General features: G+C 35.4%; 1 pseudogene; it reads right to left on the reverse strand.

The window, feature by feature from the left end:
- Positions 1 to 978: 978 nt before the first annotated feature.
- On the reverse strand, positions 979 to 8,373 carry LOC122348210 (annotated as a pseudogene).
- Between the last annotated feature and the right edge of the window lie 326 nt (positions 8,374 to 8,699).

Genomic DNA, 8,699 nt, shown 5'->3' on the forward strand with positions numbered 1-8,699 from the left:
GCCTTTAAAACCCATCTTGGTCAAAAACAGAGATATATATGATAAGATGTATCTGTTCATCAAGTTCATCAACCTATTAAATAGGTTACACAGTATCTCCCACTATTACTAAGGTGTTGAGATTCGAAAATGCCAAGAACCCTTTTTATTTACTTTTTTTTTCTGGAAAATAAAATCTTTTTCAATATAATTATTTTATTTTTAACTTTCAAAATTTAAAATAACTTAAAAATAGTCATACTTGTGTTTCTGATTGTGAATTCATAAACACTTAATATTTAGAAAATTAAAACAACCAAAGCATATATTTACACAATAATTTATTCAGATATTTGCACGATTCTGTTCTTTTTTTCTTTCCATGTCTGTGATTTTTTTTTCTGTAAACTAAAGCAATTATATTTTTTAATTTAAAGGGGTACCAGTTTAGCTCAATGCTACTGTACCAATTTATTTAACAATTTCAGACAATAGAAAAACGTTTTTCTTTTAAAAAAGTGAGTGAAGGAACTTGCACATCATTTCACAAAATTAAATGATTACATGAAAAAATGTCCTAATACATATTTTTAATGTACACTGAAATACTGTTTGTACTTGTACTATGTACAGGCACTTACCATGAACCGCCACATCCATATGATTTTTATTTGACTAATCAAATTTTGATATTCAAATTAAGTACTGCTATTTAACATCTCAATTTAACTGCTTTTGCTCCGACTTTTGCTGACTTCGCCATATTTACAGCATCAATATTACCTTCTCCTGGCATCACGCTGTTAAAGGTAACTAGGTCTCACAAAGAAATAAAAAACAGATTAGAAATAAATACTTTATTATGAACAGTCCTGCAATAACAATAAATAGTTTGATTTTTGGTTACATGAACAACATATGACCTGCTGTTATACCTCTTTTACACTGTTTCATACTTTTATATGTTCTACTCTTTGTTGACACCACAGGGGGAAAAAGTGGTGCAGTTACACAGAAAAGAAATAAGTAGAATATACAACAGTTGTCACTGTGGATTTTGCCAGACTGTGCACACAGGTAAATGTGCATATATTTATTTAACAGTGCTAGTTCATTTGTTGAGGTTGTCAGTACATAAAAGAAATATGACCACGCATGAATGAAATAGTGGAGCGTGTTACAGTTGAAACTGTTGTTGTAGGAAACTCAGATTCATTATAGTGAATTGGTTTATCCCAAACGGTCCTTTTATACAGTATGTAGTGTGCTTCATTCTAGTGAAGCAGTTTATTCTAAACAGGAAAGACTGATTCATTAAAGAAACAGGTTCATCCTAAACGGTCTCCTCTCTCATTTGTAGCATAGAAAAGTCTGATTCATTCAACTGAATTCATTCCAAATGCATGCTCTAATATATAGCATAGAAAAATTGGACTGACGAAATAATGACCAGTCTGAGTATATGCATAGAAGTGTGATGGTTATGTAAATGTAATAATAATTTAATAATTTAATAAACACTACTTTGGCACAACCTCCCACTAACACCCAGTGACCTTCCAGAGATTCAGTGCCTTTTTTTTTAGCAGAATTCATGCAGTAACACATTCATTACTCTCTGCTATTTCAGGTTGCATAGCTTCGGTACAACCCCTCTTGGGGATTTTTTATAACGTAATACCCAGTAAGAACGTCCTAGATATATTTTCATAATAACCGTTGTAACTGTCTCAAGTAGCATTTAGTGCTTGCATTTCTTTCCTTCAGTTTTTGTTGGGTGTGTTTCTGAGGAGCCGTACAACAGAGGTAGACTATAAAGACATATGATCCCCAGACTGATGCAGACGCAAGCCAGAGCCGATCCAACAGTGTTATTAAACGTGATAGGAGGAGCAGCGACCAGCAGCTGTGGCTGTCTCAGCACCATGTCAGCTTCAATGGCCTTCATCTGGAAGTGTGTCCCAATTATTGCACACGTGAAACAGTTGATGGCTGTGGCCTGTAGGGAGTCAAAGAGAGCCATTCACAAGACGTCCTCGAAAAAATACCTGTGGTCCTGCTTTACTAACTAGTTCGCACCCGAGTATTCTTAGATGAGTTTGTGAATAATACAAAAATGCAGCACTAGGAATATACACTATAAAATATACAATGATTATTTCATATTTATGTGAGCTGTCTTTAATTACCTATGTAATCAAAGCGCCCAGGTGCCAGTCTCTCAGGTAAGTGTGTTGCAAACAGGAAGCTGGTGAGAAAAGCCAGCAATGTGTGATAAACATGAATGGAGTTTGCTTCATTATCAGTGCAACCCTCACCTACACACAGAAACAACTAGAAAGAGGCAACAGAAAAAAATCACAGGTCAATCCCTGTATTGTATTCATATACTCAAATAACATGCATTAACATTTGAAGAGTTTAGATGAAAAAGCCTTTAAAACCCATCTTGGTCAAAAACGAGATATATATGATAAGATGTATCTGTTCATCAAGTACTTTTACTTTGCTAAATGCCAGCCTCAATCTATTAAAAAGTACCAGTACTTATACAGAAACCTAAAATAAGCCAGAAAGAAATGTTAATTTAAAACAAAAAGTCAGACATACTTAGAGGCTTTTGCATCTGAACAATGATTTTAACAATGCAATAAAGTGTTTTTTTCAAGAAATGTGGCACTGGTAATAAACAATTACGTTATGATAAATAGATAAAACACTAATTCCCAATACAAATCATACCAGCTTCATTGGATATTAGTTTTTTAACTGGATTGATCTTTGACTGAACAGCTCGGGTATTTGTGTTGAATGTACAGTATGCTGAAACTTACCCTGTAGAAGAGAGGAATGTTGTCAAACAGGTAAGGGTAGGCAAAGGCAGAATTCGCAACACTTTACTCAGCCGTGGGCTCTGTCTCTCCAGGTATCTGACAGGGAGAGAGAGAGAGAGAGAGAGAAAGACATTGTTATGTTCATTAATGATAACATCGGTTTCAGTGCCGGTGGTGGGGTTATGTAATTGTTAGTAGCAGTTAAGAGAGGTTGATTGTTCATAATCCCAAAAACACATCACCACCTCATTAACAAAATTAGGTGGAAGTGTTTTGTGTTATAGCATTTTAATGGGTTAAAGGCAGATAAAAAAAACATATTAGTGAGCGCTAGAGGATTCATACGCACACACACACACACACACGCACACACGTTTAAACAGTTACCTTTCATCGGTGTCATGGTTATAGTGAAGGAATGGTATGCCAAGCCTTAACAAAAAATTGTAAAATTAAAATAATATTAACCTATAAAACTGCCATGTCACGTTTATATAACAAACCTTGTATTAAAGACACACTATTGTAGCACAGATTGAATTTACAGCATGTCTTTATTTAAAATGTGGCATACACCATTTACTTTCCTGATCGTCAGTGTTGAGGAGTTAATGGGAATGCCATACTACATTTTTCAGTATAAGGTATTTTAAGAGTAGTTTACTTTTTCCAATAACACTCGTCAATGAGCAGTGATGGAGCAAATGTTATATTGCTAATATATGATAAAAGGAGTAGTATAACACTCTCCGGTAAATGGTCATCTAGTGATTCAGTTCATCCCAAATGGTCTCTCTCTTCAATATGTATGCATACTTCGCCATTTTACAGTATACAGAACATAGTATTTAAAGAGAGAGTAGTACAGAATTCGCAGCTAATTCGCAATAATTGTAAAACAGTAGGCAAAAAAAGAATAATTATAAATTAATGATAATTACAAGCTTTTTAAAGTTTGTCTGTTGGATGCTTATTATCCCGTGAGGCCATGGCAGAGGACACGTGAATGGTACGTCAGATTACATACTACACACATTCATACTGTATAGAACATACGGTTTTAAAGCAAGCACTTATTCAAACAAAGTACCTGCTGAGGTGCAATTTCAGATCGCCAGCATTAAAAAAGCGAAGCATTGTAATTAATGCAGTGCTCCAGACAAATTATGTAAATTAACAGATCGAAAGAAAGGTTTCAGAATGAGTCGTCGTAATATAGCTACTGTTTTTTCGATGTATGTCAATTATGTAAACAAGGGTGTTTTGACATATTTAGTATAGATTTGCCTGTTTGAGTTTGATATTTTCACCCAAATTTATCTTGTTCCCCATACTCACTCATCAGAGCTACATAACCAACATACGGGGACCTGCATCTGTGTTATCAGTGCGGCGGTGGTGTGTTAGCAAGGAGGATCATTACCTGGAGTAGCAGGCCATGCTGGTTGCGAGGATGGTGTTTAGCACAGCTGCAGGAATGTAGTATGCATGAAATGTGCCGTTCACCCATGCGTCAGGAAAAACATATGCAGAGTAGCTGATCGCTGAACCTGCATCAACATCCAATCATTCACATGAATACAGCTTAATGCGGTGTGGAGGATTTGGTAATGGCGTGTGGAAGCATGTGTTTTGTGGCGCGCAGTAAGTCTATAAGGTTTTCTTGTTTTAAAATGGTTTATTAACGCACAAACACATACACGTTGCAGGTATACCACAGGTGCGATAAGTCTGATTGTACTCATGTACTGTACACATGCTGAATTTATTCATAGCCATATTAAATTAAGATGATCTGTTAAATGTAGTTAGAGATGCACAATATGGCGATATTATACTGATTATTATAATTTAAAATGTGATGTATTTAATTCAATTGAAATGTGATGTACTCAGTACTCTCAGTCTGACATAATCCTTCAGAAATCATACTAAAATGCTTATTTGCTACTAAGTTAATATTGAACCACAATTATTAGAAATGGTTCTTAATAGTATCAAAGCTGAAAACATTGTATTTTTGTGAAAAGCTTGATTTCTATGTATTTATTTATTTATTTATTTAGATTCTTTAATGAGCAAAAAGTTAATTGAACATCATTTAATATTTTTATTTTTTTATTGTTATTGTTTTCAATGCTTTTTCTGGTTACTGTTTCCACAACAACAACAAAAATAATAATAATTACAAAAACAATGAAAAAAATTAATAAAATAAAAATGCTTTTTGAGCACCAAATCACCATTTTAGAATAGTTCCTGAAGGATCATGTGACACTGAAGACTGGGCGTAATGACATTTGAAAAATAATTACATTACAAAATGTATTCAAATAGATAACAGTTAAATTGTAATAATGCTGTATAATATTACTGTTTTTACAGGACATTCCAGACATTCCAGGCAACAAGTGTATTTTTATATTTGGATTGGCTTTGCCTTCATCTAAAGCACATTTAAAGTTAATATTTAAAAATCGTTTCATAACACTGTTCATTTTCTTTTTAAGTCTGAATATAAATATGTATTTTTCATACTCAAGACAAAAATATTGTGATGCCTAAATTGACTTTAGTATTTTGTTTTTGATTTATTTACACAAAACATAGTTTTGATTTTAATTATAAATTTACTAGCTTTGGCCATAAGTTTGAGTAATGATCAACTTACATGTGCTGGACAGAATTGTATTACCTTATCATCCCTAGAAATAACAGAGTATATTGTGACATATCTGCATTTGCATTAATTGCATAAGAATTCCATTGTGTCTGTTAAATATTGCCGTACAAAACGTTGAACCATGAACTTTGTCTTTATGGCAATATTTCGTATAACAAGCCAAGGAACCGATAGTGTTGAAGTGAAAGCACCTGTGCGTTCCTTTCTTACCGAGGCTGTACAGGCTGAGCGCTCCGTAGTCAAAGAAGTAGATGTGGCGGCGCGGGTAGACATGGTGCTGAAGGTGTGGGCACAGCTGGAGGCCAGAGGATACACACAGCAGGAGAACAAGAAGACCAGCAGAGGCCATGTGCACGTATCGTACCACGCATCCTCCATCAACAACACTGTCATCAACTTCCAGAGAAAATACCTGACGGAGAAACAGAGAGGGTGAGATGATGACACACGGTGATGTTGACACAGCACTGTAACGCTGCAACTCACAACAAACTATTAATACAGTAAAACAATAATTCCATGAAATTTTCTGTTAGCTACATATAGCTACAGAATCGAAACAAACTTGTTTTGCTGTGGAAATCAAAAACAAAACAAAAGATCGGGTAATAATAAATTGTATTCAAATGTTGAACCTGCCCAGACTTGCTCACATAGTTTGTTACTATAGGGATGCATTTGACGGAGAGTCATAGACACAAACAGAAGTGAATGAGCACACACACACACACACACACACACACACACACACACACACAGAGGTTAGTATTATCAGTTTAGGTTTCCATAGGTCTAGTTTAATCTGTACAGAGCACCTGTAAGGCTGGTTTCTATGCTGTACAGTATGTACAGTAAAGATAAGAATGAATACAGATGGAGTTTTTAAAGGAGGTTTCCAAAGGCATCTTACATTACAGGTTCCCACCCAGAGAAGTCATATATTTATTATAAAAACACACAAATTCGCTGGGCTTGCTATTTCTATTGGAATATAACATCTTCTACTTACAAAGAGCATCTTCTGCAAACGTCAGCTTTGCCCCCCAAAATATTAGTATGGATTTAGAGTTGCCTTATTAAATCTAGTCTTTATATCCAGATTTTCGAGATATGAAGTTTACAGGTCTGATTTACTTTTGCTTGCTTTAGGGATCAGTGAGTTTAATATAACCAAACATTAACACAGAGTCAGGTTACAGATTCCAAGTTTTGTCCTATTGATTTACTGTCAGTTGACTGTGTATTTAACCATTGTGTGGGATCAGAGGATGTGTTAGCTTTGAGATATGGTGTACTTTAAATAGACGAGTGATGGAAAAAATGTTTTTGCAATGAACTGTAAATTTACATTTACATGTAAACATTTAAAATATCAAACAGCAGTCAATACTGCACTAGTGAGTTATGCTGGAGTAGAACAGTGAGAGATGGTGAAAATGTTATTATATAATATTATTTAAACTATATGTATATATATATATATATATATATATATATATATATATATATATATATATATATATATATATATATATGCTACAATAAGCATAATATGCCTATAAATAACTAAAACATATAGCAAACTAACAATAAAAATGTGTTTTACATTTTTTTAAGTTTTTATAGGATCCTTTTTCTTCTTTTTTCAACATAAACACTTGATAAAACGCGAATGAACTGAAACACATTGATAACAAAGAGGATTGAAATGAACTCTGTTCACAGACCTCAGATGGAAGTGAAGCAATGACAAAACGCAGGCTTAGGAATGAGGCTTAGCGACACTTATGATACATAAATAAACAAATAAATAAAAACGTAGAACATAAAAAAAGCCAAATAAACCAATACAATTCAAAAAATCACAGGTGAGCAACTCTCCAACATGTTAATATCTGGAGGACGCTTTGGGGAGAAGCACACTAGGAACACATTAACAGTGATGGCCGATCTTCTGTCATCCTCCAGCTAGGAGCAGCTCAGCTGGGGTTAAAGGAGATTCTTGAGTCAAACTACTGCGACTCTCAGCACACCATGTACACACACACACACACACACACACACACAGTCAGTCTAAATACTGTCTGCGAAACACAGGGCCATTGTGCTGTTAAAGTTGTGTGAGTTCGTATACTATCTGTGATCTGTTACTAGATAACAAAATTTATTGTAAAAGCCATACTGAGAAAGTGGCAAAGGCATATAGATATATATATAGAGAGAGAAAGGAAGCATGACAGATAGAGAGTGAGAGAGATTGCGCAAATGAACTCGTTTCACTGTACCATGTTGGTAGAAAGTGTGTCCAGACATTGAGGGTCTCATTGGTGAGCTGAAAGAGACTAAACACACAGTCTGTGGCTGAACTACGGGGGTGTCGATATCCAGAGATGATGCTGTCCTCCTGAAATGCCTACCAATGGGAAAAGAGTCATGCAGACAGCTTGTTTAATGAAGGCAGCAAAGCAGTTCTCTCCACAGACAAGCTAGCAAAATAGCGCAAAGCATTAATATGAAAATGTCTGGGTACCTTTAAACAGTTTCGCATCAGGTTGCATAGTTATAAGAGGGTAAAGAAAAAATCAAGTGATTCTTGACTTGACCTACCATCAGCCTTTCTGTACCAAGAGCACCTTTAACTACTACAGCTAGTTTAGTATTTGTTCATTGTGGTAGTTTTGTGTTTGTTAAATGGACAAACTTACTTTAGGCACTTGGTGGACATTGAAGACACGCTGAAGCTTGATAAGGCTGAACATGTTCCCCAGATGAACGGCCCTCAGTGCTCGACTCAGACATACATCAACACAGCGGCAGGTGCAGAGAGACAAATGTACATACAGACACTCTTCCACTCCACCTCATCTGAGACTGACTCGCTTAGCCCTGCCCTTTTCATCACACCTACAGACATCAGCCTCTATGATAAACACACACACACACCCGACACACACGGCTAGGTGAGAGCGCTCGAGCCATTCGTGAGCACATTGTTTCATAGGTCAGAGTTTCAGTCCAAAAATACAAGAGCTGTTGAGTTTCCATATTGAGTGCAATTCAAATGCCTGCAGAGTTTTTCACAAAAGTTGTTTTTAACATAGATAATAACGTTTCTAGTGCGTCAGATAAGCATATTAGAATCATGTCTGACGGATCACGTGACAACACTGAAGATTGTTCCGTTTTGGAATAAATTACATTTT

This window comes from Puntigrus tetrazona, chromosome 7, assembly GCF_018831695.1.
Source record: "Puntigrus tetrazona isolate hp1 chromosome 7, ASM1883169v1, whole genome shotgun sequence".
Lineage (NCBI taxonomy): Eukaryota > Metazoa > Chordata > Actinopteri > Cypriniformes > Cyprinidae > Puntigrus > Puntigrus tetrazona.